Source organism: Bactrocera dorsalis, chromosome 6 (assembly GCF_023373825.1).
Source record: "Bactrocera dorsalis isolate Fly_Bdor chromosome 6, ASM2337382v1, whole genome shotgun sequence".
NCBI lineage: Eukaryota > Metazoa > Arthropoda > Insecta > Diptera > Tephritidae > Bactrocera > Bactrocera dorsalis.
The window spans coordinates 41502345-41518687 of NC_064308.1; the positions used below are offsets into that span (position 1 = coordinate 41502345).

Genomic DNA, 16343 nt, shown 5'->3' on the forward strand with positions numbered 1-16343 from the left:
TGTTTAAACTCAGAGCCTTAATAGACCAAGGATCACAACGATCATTTATAGCGTCTAGGGCACAAAACAGGCTACAGTTACCAACAAAACTGGCCAACTTTGAAATCACGGGAATGGGTGGAAGAGTTGTTCAAAACTCAAATAAAATCTGCCCCATTACCCTCTCTTCCCCCCGAGCGGATAAGCGCATACAAGCAGAAGCTATTGTCTTACCGCAATTAACCAATATGTTACCAAGCTATCATATAAATAGCAAGCATTGGCAAAAGGTTTCACACCTAAAGCTAGCAGACCCAAACTGCAACATCCCCGCTCAAATAGATCTTCTATTAGGCAGCGATCTCATACCACAAATTATTCTCGAAGGTATTGAGAAAATTACCAAAACACTTCTGGCGCAAAATACCACTTTCGGATGGGTCCTAAGCGGACTAGTTGCGGAACCAGTTACAACATTGACAACTCAAGTTGAGGAAGTCTCAAATGAGTATCTCAATTCACAATTGAGAAAATTTTGGGAACTAGAAGAACTCCCCCCCATATCAGTCACAACCCCTGAAGATCAGAATTATGAGGATTTTTACAAAGCCACAACTACTAGATCAGAAAATTGGCGGTACGTCGTACGACTACCACTTAAGCAACAATTTCCTAACACACTCGCCTTAGGTCACTCTCGCACCTCTGCAATTCAGCAGTTTCTAAGTATGGAAAGAAATCTTCTTAAAACAGGCGAACTCAAATCTGAATATGATGGTGTGTTAAAAGAATACCTCCATTTAGATCACATTTAGGAAGTAAACCCAGGGGAGAAAATCGTCAACGGCAAATACTAGTTCTTTTATCTGCCACATCACGCAGTAGTAAGGCCAGACAAAAAAACCACAAAAGTAAGAGTTGTTTTTAATGCCTCGAAAACCACTAGTTCAGGGAATTCCCTAAATGATATCCTATTTACGGGACCCACACTCCAAACAGATTTAATGCTTCTGATATTAAATTGGCGTATATACAAATACGTATTCAATGGGGACGTTGAAAAAATGTATCGGCAAATAGGCGTACATAAAGACGACCAAGATTTTCAACGTATTATGTTCCGAAGATCCCCCGCCAGTCCTTTACGCGACTTCAAATTAAAAACAGTTACATTTGGCGTTAACTGTGCACGATATTTAGCCATTCGAACACTCCACGAATTGGCAGACAACACAAAGACAGAATTTCCTCTGGCAACTGAAGTATTGACAACCCAAACGTATGTAGATGATATTCTGTCTGGAAGTCACACCCTTCCACAAGCATACGAGGCCTTATCACAGGTAATAAAAGCCCTCAAATCCGCAGGGTTTCCTTTAAAAGATATTACGGCAAATCACCCAAATATACTTAAAAATATTCCAAACGAAAATTTGTTGGACATTAATTTCCTTATATTCGAAAAGGAAAGTACAACAAAAACACTGGGCATCCAATGGAATGCGATATCGGACCAGTTCTCATACACGACAGAGTCCATATCCGTAATATGAGCCATAACGAAAAGACGGATTTTAATCTCGGTGGCAAAACTTTTCGACCCGCAGTATGGCTTTCGCCAATTATGATCCAAGCGAAAATCTTAATACAGGAATTATGGCTAGACGGAACCGACTGGAACGAACAAGTGAAACCTCTTCGCTTAGAAAAATGGTCCCAGTTCGCAAACAATGCGAATGACATTTCTCAGATTCAAATTCCGCAATGGGTAAATTACTCTCCCGATCACAAAGTTGAATTACATGGCTTTTGTGACGCCTCAGAAAAGGCATACTGCGCTACTATCTATGTGCGCACGCAAAGTGACAACAAGACCACAAGCCACTTATTAGTAGCAAAAGCAAAGGTGGCACCTTTAAAAACTATAAGTTTCCCACGACTTGAGTTATGTGGCGTACTACTACTTTCAAAATTAGTAGCCATGCTGCAAATGCATTCAAATATGACAAAATGCAAACTATATATGTGGTCCGATTCAGAAATTGTACCAGCCTGGTTAGAAAAACCACCACATGCATAGAAGACGTATATTTCTAACCGAACGTCTCAAATTCTTGACCTAGTGGGATCAGCCACTTGGCGTCACGTAGCCAGTGCTGACAATGCTGTCGATCTGGGTACAAGAGGGTGCTAGCCACTGCACCTTGCCACTACCACCCTCTGGTGGAATGGCCCCCGATGGTTGATAGAATCTCCTGATTCTTGGCCACAATCCCCCATGCGCAACATTATCGCCCCAGAAGGTCGAAAAATCGCCACCTTTCACACATTATTGGATGATACCGACATCCTTGAACGATTTTCATCGTTTCCAAGAGCTCTCAGAGTAGTTGCTTATATGTTCAAATTTATAGAACAACTCAAAAGCAAAGTTAAGGGATCACATAATATCCCATGCTACACAGTGACGCACCTAGAGTTACAAAAGGCAAAGGTCGCACTAATAACATATACACAAGCGCGCTATTTCAGCCGCGATATATCACTACTAAGAGAATCGAAGCCGATTGATAAAAAGATCTCACTCTTAGTCCTCAACCCATTTCTGGACGCGAAAGGTCTGCTTCGTGCCAATGGTCGGCTTGCTAATTCGAGCCTAACATACAACGAACGCCATCCCATAATAATCCCAGAGGGGTCACCATTTGCCACACTGTTCCTCCACTACATCCACATCTTAATGCTACACGCCGAACATCGTCTCATGCAACAGATGGTACGCCAGGAATATTATATCCCCCGTCTTAAGCCGCAAATCAAGAAGTGCATCTTCACATGCAAGATTTGCACTATGCAAAAGCAGAAGATGCGAACGCAGATTATGGCAGCACTTCCACCTGAACGCTGCAATTTCGCTCTGCCTTTCACCACAACAGGATTTTGCTGAGCTTTCCAGGTAAAGGCGTCCATGTTAAGGTCTCCCACTCTCATGAAAAGCGTTGTGGCAACGCTGCAACAGCTGCAGCGCCTTTTAGGCTAAACATTCGTATAGGGGGGCCTGGATGGTTAAATAAGCTTCTGCGTCCCCCTCTTAATATAAGCTAACTACACCCCACACATACACACCATACTCAACACATCTTTACCCCACACTACACATACCATACTCAACACATTGGCATCATGCGCATCATTTTTTTCATCCCACACTACACACCGCATTCTCAACACATCGGCATGATGCCCACCACATCATTAACATACACACCACATCTTCACACCACACACGAGGACACCAGCACACAACTAACAAAAGCGACTGGTGGACGGCGTCGAGTCTCTTTGGTTCTCTATCCGTGCGCATACACGTTTCGATATAGCGATCGCCGATCAACCCACTTCCAACCGTACCAACTTCATTTGTTTAAACGATTTCTTCGAATTTATTAAAGGTGAGTGCCGGTAGTGCGTATTTTAAAGAAATTTACAACATTAAAACCTGTTGAAAAGCACTTTGGCTAGAATGCGTAAAGAGTGGTACCTCAGTGCCGCAAGCATCGGTGGAGACTTCTAAAATTATAGCCTTGGCACACGAAATCGGAGGAGAAGGATTTGAAGACCTACAAATTGAAGAAGTCGACGAATTAATGATAGATAAACCTCTAGATCAGTGTTTCCCAAAGTGGGCGAAACGCCCCCTTGTGGGCGCTGCAGGTGTCAAGGGGGGCGGTAAGAGACCCAGAAAGAAAATGAGGCGTTGTGTAGAGGCCTGGGCGGTTATTTGTAATTTTATTTAGCTAGAAGGCCTCTTAGACAACGACTACATGAGCTATCGACTCCCAACAACAACTTGTGGACATCAACTAATATGAATTAAAAGATTGCTCAAACTCGGTTCTATATTTCTCTCCGCGTAGTTCATATATCTGTCCTATTTTATTGAATATAGAAAAAATGAAAATCATGTCAATCGGTCGCTCCTTTTCATAACGGGGCATTTGTACAGGATAGAATTTATAGAATACTAACTGTCAAACGTATTGCTATTGCCATTGCCAATCTGTAGTGGGCATTTGCTATCATAATATAATCATAAGATAAAGATCCTTTTTTTACAAATGTATTTTATAGAAAAAATAAGAATTCATGTTTTTGGACTACTATATAATAATTGTGCTTAAGCATTCCTATACGAACAATGTAATATTTATTTTATATTATATTCATTATACATTAACATTAAATTCGGATTTATTGAAAATCCCACAAACCCATCCTCGCCTTTGTGTCTTCTATGTCTAAAAACATTTTCGAATGAAGCAATGAAGCCTTCAAGACTGCAAGATCATTTGAATAAAATGCATCCAGATAAGAGAGACAAGAATGTAGCATATTTTGAAGACCTAGAGAAGAAGCATAATACTCAGCCAAGTGTAGCAAAACTATTTTCGGCGGCTGCTAAGCAAGATGACGACGGACTTCGAGCTTCGTACAATATTTCTTTGTTAATTGCTCAAAACGGCAAACCACATAACATCGGAGAAGAGTTAATATTACCAGCAATAAATGCAGTAATAACTACCGTGCTTCATAAACCGCAGATATTATCCGAAAAATCCTTTGAGTAATAATACTACTATAATTCTGTGCAAATACGAATTGATGAAATGGCTGAAAACATTGAAGAATCATTGTGCGATCACCTGAGGACAAGCCAATTCTCAATTCAGCTCGATGAGTCCACTTTACCAACTAATGAAGCATTGTTGTTGTCTTACGCGAGGTTTATTAAAGATGAGAAAATATGTGAAGAACTATTATTTGCTAGAAATTTAGAGACCGATACAAAACACGAAACCATATTCAATATATTGGAAAAGTTTTGCGATGAGAAAGAGATTACTTTGAAAAATATTATTTCAATTGCTACGGATGGCGCTCCGGCTATGATAGGGTGCCATAAGGCTTAATAGCGCACTTAAAAAATAAAATTCCAGATGTCCTTGGTGTACATTGCGTTATTCATAGACAACATTTAGTTGCTAGAAACTTAAGTGAAAAACTATTTCAATCACTACAATATGTCATCAAAGCAGTCAATAAAATCCGCAACAGCTCTTTGAATGATAGATTATTTCATCAGCTTTGTGTTACTAATGACGAGGATTTCAATCGTTTGTTGTTTCATACTGAAGTTCGTTGGCTATGAAGAGGCAATTGTCTGACGCGATTCTACAACCTGTTTGACTCTGTTATAAAGTTCTTGGAAACTTCTTTAGAATTTCAAGACAAGCTCATAACATCAAAGAATTATATAGCTTACATGACAGACCTGTATAAATCATGTCGTTGAATCTCCAACTGCAAAGCGATGAACTAAATTTAATTAAAACAAAAAACGTCGTTGCTGCTTTCGCAGCCAAACTGCTTCTACACAAAAAGAATCTGGGCAGACGTGAGTTTCACAATTTTCCGAATTTATCAGTATCCGATCTCGCAATTGTACCCATCTCGCAATTGTACCCTGGATTGTTCAACGATTCTTGATAGCATTCCCATCGTCATATTTGTGTGAACGTGGATTTAGTGCTGTGACAATACTGCTTACTAAAAATAGAAATCGTTTGATTGTTACCGAACGTGGCGACTTGCTACTGTTCATGAGTAAATTGGAACCTGATATTAACAAACTTATTAAACAGCATCAGATTCATCCTTCGCATTAAGATTCTCTGTTTTAATACTATAAAGTTGTGTTTCAATAATCATTCTTATTGGCAGGTGGAGCCCGTAAGAGTTAACTTGAGACCTAAGCGCCGTTGTATGTTACCTAATGCGCTCAGGTTTCAAGTTGCTGGTTATAGTAAAAATTTCGTTTAGAATTCTCCGTTAATATACATATGAGTATATAGGTCACAATAATTAATTTGAAGTTATATTGGTTTTTAAATAGGTGAAAAAGGGGGGCGCTAAAAAAATGTTTATTCTCAAAGTGGGCGGTAGACAAAATAAGTTTGGGAACCACTGCTCTAGATGATGATTGTCTGATTGAATAAATAACAGATGACGGCAAAACAATAATAGCGATAATGACGAGGAGACCGAAATATGTCAACTAACTGCTAGTTTAATTGATGACGGTCTAACATTTGGTAAAACAATGGTGAATCATTTTTTAAAAAAATGATCCTAATATGGAACGTGCCCTGAAATTCGAACGAGATATTAGTAATTGTACTGCTGAGTATAAAGAGTTGTATAAAGAACTTAAAAAAACAAAAGTTCAACTTTCTATAAAAGATTTTTTGATAAAAAAGTCGACGGCGCAAGACCTTTCGGAAAGTAGTCCGACAGTTCAAAACTCCAAAACCGGACGAAAGTCTCCATTGGATAATTTGATGGATATCTCCAGTGATGATGCCGACTTTAGTACACTTCGTCGCAAACAATTGCGTTTGTCATCAAGTAGCGACGAAAAATTGTACCTATGTATGTAAATATTTGTCTTTATTTCTATTCTAATTATTCTGTTGTTAGTTTTGGGTTAACAGATGTTTTTTTTTGTGTTTTGCTCAACCTACCAATATTTCACCTGTATGAATTATGTATTTTAAGTTTTAATGCTCAATAAAATCCAATTTGTATGCATATCTGAAACTTTATAAACATTTTTTTACACGGTTTTTTTTTTACACGGATTTTGGAGGAACGTATCTGCCGTGTAAAAAAATAGTTGGGTGTATATACTGATCTTTTTTATATTAATTCCTGTGTTGTTAGCTATCTCACCGCAAATTATTTCTTCTAAATAATACTAATAACATATAAATTACCCTATATTGTCAGAAGTGTGCTCAATAATGTACATAAAGTCCAAAAGAAATTACTCAACCCATATGTAAGAAATAAATTCCCAAAAAATTCGCTTTTTTAGAATAAAAGCATTACCCTTCCTTAAGTACGTTTTTGTATTACCTCCAGCAGGACTCTTCATCCACCAATTTTTTCAAATTGAAGAATTTTCGCCCAATTTTATATATTGTTTTCAGTAAACCACGCTCTACCAATATGATTGAAGTTCAAAATTGGTTTTTGTTAGGCATACCGGAGCTAAGGGAAGTACTGCCACGATCTAACCCATTTTCGGCACACAGATATACCATTGTCAGGAAAAGACTATCTCTGAATTTCAATTATACTCACGCTTTGACCTGTATTTGTCGTGAAAGTCAACTATAGGTTCTGGGCTCCAAATATTCGGTATTTTTTTGGATTTCGAAAACTTCTGGTCATAATATGGCATACGTACAAACCATTAGTTGTATAAAAGGCAAAATGCCTGAGTATGAAGAGCTTGACATGCTTCCCGTCCTGCTATATGGTGCAGAGGCATGGACGATGCCGACATCTGATGAGTCGACGTAACGAGTTTTCGAGAGAAAGGTTCTGCGGACAATGGAACAATCAGGTGTTCGAGATATACAGCGAATTAAAAGACAGCGGCTTCATTGATAGGTCATATCATCCGAAGGAATGAAAACACTGTGAGAGTATCCGACGCAGTAACCGCCTGGGACGCAGAGAAAGAAGAAGAACTCTCCGTTGGAAAGACCAGGTGGAGAAGGACCTGGCTTCATTTGGAATTTCCCATTGGCACCAAACAGCGAAAAGAAGAACGAGTGGTGGGCTACTGTACACTCGGGTATAACCTAGTAAGCGGTATCTACTCCAAGAGAGAAGAAGAAGAATTTGGGTATAGTAGCTTTGGTTGTTTAGATTATGTACATTAAACCTCTGGGAGGTCGAGACCACAACCAGTTTTTAAAATTTTCAGACCACAGATGCCATACCTTTTTTTGGTACATATGGCACTTTATATATAGCGTTTTTGGGGCTTGACGATGGTCCGCTAATGCTCATTCGCAAACTCCGCCTTACTTTTTTCCACGGAACATATGTACCAAGTTTCATCAAGATATCTTTATTTTTATTCAAGTTACAATTTGCACGGTCAAACGGACGGGCTCTCGTAATATACTATACGTTCAGTTAATTTTGCTAAGATATAGTCTCTAAGATGTGTAGAATTGATCGATTTGATCTATTTTTGGCATTACTCCATATTGTTAACAGCACCATGCCCTCTGACTTGAATACCTCATATACCATCATCAATACATAAGGAATAAAGTCAACCGGCTGTTTAAAATCCTGAAATTAACTAAGTATATTGGCGTTAGGACAAGTTATCACCCAATATTATTTATTTTAGGCGCAAAAATACACCGTTAGGAGAAAACCACATTCACCCAATTCAGTTAAGATAACACACTAATTGCACCATATATGTGGTAAACTTTTCAATTTGATCACCCCATATCTATATCGCAGCGTTTTAGGCGATACTCATAACCGTTCCTGAACAAAACTACAAGGTCCAAACTAAACAGGACCTTTAAAAAAACAGAACAAATAGTTTTTTCTGCAAAATCAATTTTTTTTTAATCAAAATAGTCTCCTTCTGCTTCAATACACCTTTTCGCACGGTCCAAAAGCATGTCGAACGAGTGTTTTAGTTCATTGGCCGGTATGGCCGCCAGTATGCCGGTGCAAGCCTTTTGAATTGTCTCTACCTCTGCATAACGCTTTCCTTTCATGGGCAAATTAATTTTACCGAAAACTCGCACGGTGCCATATCAAGTAAATACGGGGAGTAATTAATGGTTAAAATGTGATTTTGGTCAAATAATCGTCCTTCGAATGTTGGATTCTGAGCAATTTTTAGTCCTCAGTCAATCTGTGCAGAAGAAACAATGCACACACCTTTCGTAAGCCCAAATGTTCAGTCAAAATGCGATAAATCGATGTTTTGGAGATGTTCAATTCCATTTCCATCAATTTTAATGATGATTTCGGCTGATTTTTGATGAATTCCCGCACAGTTTCGATGGAATTTCCGGTGATCACGAATTTTGATTGGCCCACATGTTGATCGTCATTTATGTCCTCACGACCACTTTAAAAACGTTGAAACCACTCGTTTACTCTGCTACGGAATAGGTAATCATCGCCATAAACTTGTTTCATCAATAATTGAAATTATTATTATTGAAACTTTTCGGTAAATTTTACCAATTTAAAAAAAATTTAATGTTGGCTCTTTGTTCGAAGCTCGTTTTCTCACCGATAATACAATATTGATACTTAAAACGCAATAACTTCACTTCCAATCCATGAAATGTCTTGAAATTCTCACTGGACAATCAATAAATATAGCAGATTCTAACGCACTAGTATAGATTATACTCTGTAACAGCATGTTGCAAGAGTATACAAATATTAAGGCAATTCAGAATTTGGTACAAATGGTGTTGCATCTTTACAATTGCAAATTAGTGAGCATATTATTGCTTTTACACTAACAAAATGTACAGCGTTGAACCTGCTACACCCTTGCAAATAAGCAACACTAAAACGCCATTGTATTTTTGCAACATTGGTTTGCAAATTATCAGCTGCTGTCAAAAATTAAAACATTAACATTATTGGATAATAATCGAGATAAAGAAGCCAAAAAAGTGCAATTCGGTAAACGTTGATCTACGATATAATTTTTTATATTGTATTAAGAGACGAACGAAGAGTTGTAAACAATTTAAGTATGAATTATTCAAGCTAATAAATTACACTTGCTTACAGGCAATGATGTTAGGATACTGTGTCTTGCCAATTATGGGTTGCTAACATGTGTTGTAATCAAGAGACCCTGCTAGCCACGGCTAACCAGTTTTCTCAAATATTTCAATATAACTACACATTTTTTCTCTATGCACTAACAGCAACGCACATTTTCGGAATATTTTTTGTTTGCCCAAATGCGATGAAAAAAGTTTCTTTCATTTCTTGATTTATTTGAATGAGTGCGAATGAGAAAAAAAAGGTGCGTGGAGTCCCTACGCGCGGAAGAAGTTATACTTCTTAGTGATATTCCAAGAAATGCATATCATTTTGTATGAAAGAAAACTAGCGAGAGGGCAAGGATAAGAATATGTTGGAGTGACCAACACTTTCCTCAATTCACATTTTATAAATTTGTTATGCACATTTTATAAAGCAAAGTCTAATTCAATTATCATTTCTGGGTTCTGACGGATTGATATCTATAATATTTACAATTGGATTATGATAACTAAAATACGAAATGAAATGTCTTACATCTATTTTATCTATATTTCTCGCGGATACCTCATCAATAGTCGTACCTCCTTTTGTTGTAGGATCATTTCTTCCATTGATCATTTCTAATGAAAATTTCTCTCTGAGGAATGCCAGTAATGGTTCAGCTTCTGGCAATGACAAATTTACATTGAAATCTCCCGCAAGGAGTACCGGTTGCTCGCTACACTCTACTGGTTCTCCGATAATATCTGCAATAGCTCGCGAACCTGCTGTTTAAACGGTAATAAAGCTTTACCGATGAAAAATTTTATATCTCTCATCGTTGAATTTGGTGATGTATAAATGGCAATTAAATTCAATTTTTTACTATTATGATCATCGCTATTCATATCATTTTGCATTCTACCGCACACAAATCGCCAATTCTTGTTAATGTTGATATCGTCACATCAGCATCACTCGCGTACGGAGCCTTTATATCTAAATGAGGAGTGAGTATATGACATTAGTCTTGCTTATTGTGATAAATAGCAACGCATGAATTTCTTTTTTCATTTCGTTGAAATCTTACAACGAAATCAAAATTTGGTACGGACACAGTAGGCTCGTTGTCGTTCATAAATGTTTCTGATATCATCAAGATGTTTGACTGTTTAAACACTCTATCTGAGAAATCATCAATATGAGCACGAAGACTTTCACAATTGAATGATATTATTGATAAACATTTTCTTGTGCTAGGAAACTCCAATAATTTTTTTTCTAAGGTGAAAATTGAATTTTGACGTAATTTTATCATTTCATCTCGCAAAGCGCGACATGACCTGTCATTCCTTCCAATGCCATGATAAAATGTTTTCTGTTTGTTTACTGGGATAATGTAAACTCCTTTATTTGCAACAGCTCTTGACAGTGCGACATAAACTAACTGTTGAGATTGAACTTTTTCATAATAGCAAACAATTTCATTGAAAGTTCCTCCATGCGACTTGTTAATTGTCAACCCATAAGAAAGACTACAGAAATGATCCTGTGAAGTATAGTCTAAACTTTTCAACGACCAACGCAGAGTATTCCAACCAAAAGTCGCACAAAATAGTTAAAAATCCGCAGAAATGAAAGACAAACGAAAGAAAAATAATGCGCAAGCATACAAACATATATAAGGGCACTGTACTTATTGACTGCATCATTTTTGTGTAAAACCATGGATTTTATTCATTAAAATCACCACTCCGAAGTCGTTTTAACCGTTGTAAGCGAAGAAATATCATTTCTAATATGCCACAAGACAAAATTAGAAATGAAGTTCATAAACCTCACGATGTCAGATAAAACGATATACCTCGTCATCGTGGGTATATTTCCAAAAAATTTAAATGAAGACTAACGCAGAAATGAAAGACAAACGAAAGAATAAGAAGTATAACTTCAATAATGCACAAGCATACAAACCCCGGTGGTGAATGTTGGGCAGGAATCCCGTGCCAGCGCGATATTTTTTTCCCTAGTATAGGTTGACAGCTGCAACCAACTGTCATCGGCTCGTCTCATACTAAGCTCAGTTTCTATATAGCACTCGAGCTGTGAACACGTGTTATAACCTCTTGCGACAACAAAAAGAAATTCGACACTCCGAAAGTTTTTTTTCACTCTGTGTACAGTTGATTTTTTTCACATTTTCCAATAAATTCATCCAGGTAAATATGTTTATAATATTAGTTGAGCCTTTAGCCTTCGACACACAAAAGAAATTTTGCACGAATTTACATTGTGTTCATTATCCACCGCCATTTTGCAAATATGAGCGTTTGGGGAATTATTACGGGGAATGTCGGGCCACATAGTTTTTTACATTTGACATGCTAACTTCATATATTTGACGTGTATAAGTGATTTTTCGTGCAGAATTTCAACAACACAATAGTTTTTCAACATTTGCTGATAGTTTCGTGCTCCGAAAAATTTTTTTTAGTCATTATGCCGCGGTACTATCCCAAACAAGAGAAAATTGTTGATTTCGACAACATTTTGGAGGCGATCAAGTCGGTGAAAATACATCACAACAGCGTTCGACAATCTGCGACGGCACACAAAATTCCGAGGACCAACCTGATGCGTTATATTGCAGCATTTGATGGTGCGAGCATCGACGTTACTACTGCCAATGCCGATGTAACGAAGAATTTGCTGGCTGAAAGCACGACGATGGGCACAAAAACAGTGAGTTCTGCTGGTTTCTTTCTTTTTCTTTCATCGAATAATAAATATTTTTTTTTTATTTCAGATCTTCAACATCGAACAAGAGAAGGCGCTGATAAGCTACATTCTCCAGGCCAGCGACATCAACTATGGAATTAGTTTGATGGAGCTTCGTAAGCTCGCGTATGAATTTGCTCGGAAAGTTGGCGCGACGTATCCGGATCCATGGAACGACAATCAACATGCGAGTAAGGATTGGCAGTTGGCGTTCATGAAACGCCACAAAAATTTGTCACTGCGAACACCAGAGCAAGTAAGTCAGAGCCGTGCGAAGCGATTCAACAAAGAGAATGTCGATGCATTCTTTGCCAATCTTTCATCCGTTCTCGGTAAGACGCCGTTTGAACCTCACCGAATATGGAACATGGATGAAACCGGGTGCCCGACCGTGCCAACCAGACCTGTCAAAACCATCGCGCGCAAAGTACAAAAGCAGGTCGGCTCATCAACATCTGCCGAAAAAGACACCAATGTGTCTTTGGCTTTGGCCGTCAGCGCTAGTGGCCAGTCTATACCGCCATTCTTCCTCTTTACCCGAGTCAACATGAAAGAGATTTTTATGACTCATGCGAGTCATGGCGCTGTTGGTGTTGCGAACGGTTCTGGTTACATGAACTCTGACGTATTCCCTCAATTCATGCGTCATTTCATCAAGCACACCGGTGCTAATGCCGATTCGCCAACCATGTTGCTGCTGGACAACCACGGTTCGCATTTATCGATCGAGGCGATAGATTTGGCGTTGGATCATGGCATCACGTTGCGGTCTTTTCCGCCGAAATGCACGCACAAAATGCAGCCGCTAGATGTTGCGGTATTTGCACCATTTAAAGGCATGATGACCGTGAAGCATGATGCATGGAAAAAGTCCAACATTGGTGTCACTTTCGATCTGCATCATGTGCCGCTCCTTGTCGATCAGTGCCTCGATGTTATGTTAACGCCGAAAACCATCAAATCCGGCTTCCGAACAACTGGCATCTACCCGTTCAACCCGCAAATTTTCACTGAAGTTGACTTTGTCGCTTCGGAACTGAGCGGCGAAAATTTGTTCGGTGACGAAAAGAAAGACGCCGACAATCATCGTCGAGTTCTTGCCTCTGGTGATGCCATTGTGACTGCTGCGAATGAGAAGGTGTCAACGTCGGAGGCATCGACAAGTGCCCCAGCTTCAACAAGTGGTGCTGCATCATCGTCGTTGTCTCTTGTTTCGGCTCCACAGCTCCGTGATGCATTGAAATCGGTTGGCCCGTTGAAATTGGGCACACCTGCGCCGAAATCAAAACGTGGCCGCAAGACAATGGAGTCAACGATTTTGACATCGCCTGAGGTTGTCGCAGATCTGCGTAACAAGGCCGAAAAAAGCGGGAAAAATTGACGAAGGCAACCGATGAACCAGCAGCCAAGAAGCAAAAAGGCCGTGGCAAATCGAAGACGCCACGGAAGAGAAGCCCGTCTCCGACCGAAACCGACATCGAAGATGCCGAAGCACGAGAATCGTCAAAACACGGTCCATTGCATCGTTTGTGATCGAGGGGTTCACTTGAAATGTGCCGGACCGAACCCGAACACTTACACCTGCATCCACTGCGAGTCGGAATAATTTTTTTCGCCAATTCCTATTTTTCTTATTATTTATGAATCTCTCTTTCATTTCCATTGATAAATAAACGTTTTTCATCAGTAACAATCATGTTTTAATCGATTTACAGACTGGCCCGACATTCCCCACCTTTTTTCAAAATCGCAAAATCAGGTTTTTTGCGCCAATGGCTATAACTTTTAAATTTTTGTAGAATTTTATCAAACCAATGTTATCAAAAGGAAGGTTACGACTCGCACTACAAATCCATGCTTTGGGATTTTCACAAAAAATAACTTTTATGTGACTTTTTAACCGAAATCAAAACGTGGCCCAACATTCCCCCTACATATGCGCGCACATGTAAATATGTCACCAACCAAAAATTTGGACATTGTTCTACAAAAACAACAATAGCATAAGCATGGCAACATTGTGTTGTTGGTAGAAAATCCGAGCTGTGCCGAAAGAAACGATCGCCGATTGTCACCGCTTCCCTTGCTACTCGAACATCTTCGCACACAAGGTTGCGCAATATGAATCTATCGCAACCTTTTCCGAACTCGTATAAGAAGTATAACTTCAAAAATTGTCCATAGTGCAAAAGAAAATCCCCAAAAGGGTAATAAAAAACGATTGAAAGACGCATGTTATTCGTGTTCGTAAAACAAGAAGGTAAGTAAATGACTTTATGTGATTTTGTAACAATATTTTGCAAATAATTACTTCATTTATTTTTATAGCATTGGAAATCAGAACTGAATTGGAAATAGCAGCAGCAGCAATATCATCAGAAGCAGCAAATATAAATTGTTAAGTAAGTATGTGAAAATAGTGTGTGTTGTTTGAAATTGGATTGCGAAGTCCAATATAATACGCAAAAATAAATACATACATAAGTATGTATTTTATGCGTTTAAGGCGGCCTGCACAATCCAATATACATAATATGTGAAAACAAATGTTTGTTTTATATTTTAAACTAGCTGACCCCGCAGCCGTTGTCCTGCGTGAAATTATGTGTTTTGAAATGAAAAGAAAGTTTAATTTAACGTTGCAATGTAACGCTGCTTGATAAACAACATTTTTTGATTTCTGTTCCAGTGAACAGAAAAGATAGTTTTCCAACTCGTGAGTACGCCACGTATATCTGACCGTGTGAAAAACAGAGCATTTCCAAATTTATGCTACACACTATGCGACTATCCGTGTTTCCTGTTGATTGTCATCTCAAATGCAATTTTCATTGGAAACGGAATACGTTTGAACTGAAATGGCAAATCGTTAGAACTCAAAGGAATTATTTGAATCAAGTATTCTGCCCCCTTGTATTCGATAGCGCAGATTGCGGAACATAATAACGACAGATCCAACTTTGAGACGCAAATGATGCGGTGGCACACCAAGCCTGTCCAAAGAATTTAGAAACTATCCAGTGGAGTTCACGACGTCGTCTTCATTGTCAAGACGATCGATCGATTTGTATGAGCGCAAGTCTCCCGGAATTTGACTTTGAATCTTCCAGTTTAAGTCAACAATATCGGTATTTTTGGCAGCTAAGATTGCGCGTGCACTTAAGGAATCGTAGTTACGATATTTTGGCAATGGCCGAACATTCGTGATCATTTTTCGTGAATTGATAAGCGGCGAATGGAATTGATATAAAACCACCGGAAGTATTAACCAGAATTGACCCATTTCCAAGTCCTAGCGAAGACGATGTAATATGTCTTCGGCAATGCTATTTTTGTTCATATTTCATAATAGGTGCGGATTTGAAGGCTGATATGTCGAAATGATTATCGCGAAAAGTGCGCGAACTTCATTTGCATTCCAGTGATTGACATTTCCCAGCAATTGTAATTGCTGGCTTCCTTCTCCAAAACTCGCAGACACCGTACCATTCACAGTACGCAATGACGCAAATAAAGTTGAACCGCATTCATTAATCAATAGCAACCGAAGGTAGAAACAATCGTCGTTTTTCGGGTAGATTGTGTAGATTCGTCCTAATGCATTACTTGATAACACACCTGGATGCCCATCTACTGGGTGGCCTTGCTTTCTGCGCAACTATTTTTTCGACGATGCATTCCAGGTATAATATCAAGGTATTTCCGAATGTCCTCGCAAACGGTTCACTGACGAAAGTTGAGAAAAAACTCGTAAATGTTAATTTTGTTGCTGGCAGTGTTTCTACTGGCTGTACTGTATTCTCTGGGTTGAAATACACTCTTTGGCCATTCTTCTAATCAAATGCGAGACGCAAAACAGTCGGAAAACGTTCATGAATTGCAAAAGCAAATATTCTACAAAGCGCTTTATTGCAGTTCACGTATTG

General features: G+C 38.8%; 1 protein-coding gene and 1 pseudogene across 1 annotated transcript in view; both read right to left on the reverse strand.

The window, feature by feature from the left end:
* Positions 1-16343, reverse strand: part of LOC125779270 (uncharacterized) — a 272515-nt gene that overhangs the window by 101300 nt on the left and 154872 nt on the right. The gene's annotated exons all lie outside the window — the stretch shown is intronic.
* LOC125779875 (small nucleolar RNA U3) lies at positions 11101-11205 on the reverse strand (annotated as a pseudogene).